The sequence below is a fragment of the Eimeria tenella genome, genomic scaffold, assembly GCF_000499545.2.
Source record: "Eimeria tenella Houghton genomic scaffold, Eth_scaff1815, whole genome shotgun sequence".
NCBI lineage: Eukaryota > Apicomplexa > Conoidasida > Eucoccidiorida > Eimeriidae > Eimeria > Eimeria tenella.
Genome location: NW_013541648.1, coordinates 2,828 through 3,057, shown reverse-complemented (window position 1 = coordinate 3,057; position 230 = coordinate 2,828).

Sequence of the window (230 nt, the reverse complement as noted above, 5' to 3'; positions counted from 1 at the left end):
GCTGCTGCTGCCCTGCAGCAGCAGCCGGCGCCTCTAGCATCATCTTCGGCGCCACCAACTCAACTGCAACGCCGCTGCTGCTGCTGCTGCTGCTGTTGCTGCTGCTGCTGCGCTGGCCATTAGGAGGAGAGAGCGAGGAGCAGCTGCTGCTGGAGCTTCATTGCGCTTGTCTTATCTATTCAATTAAGCTGCTGCTGCTGCTGCTGCTGCTAGTAGCGGTACTGCTGTTG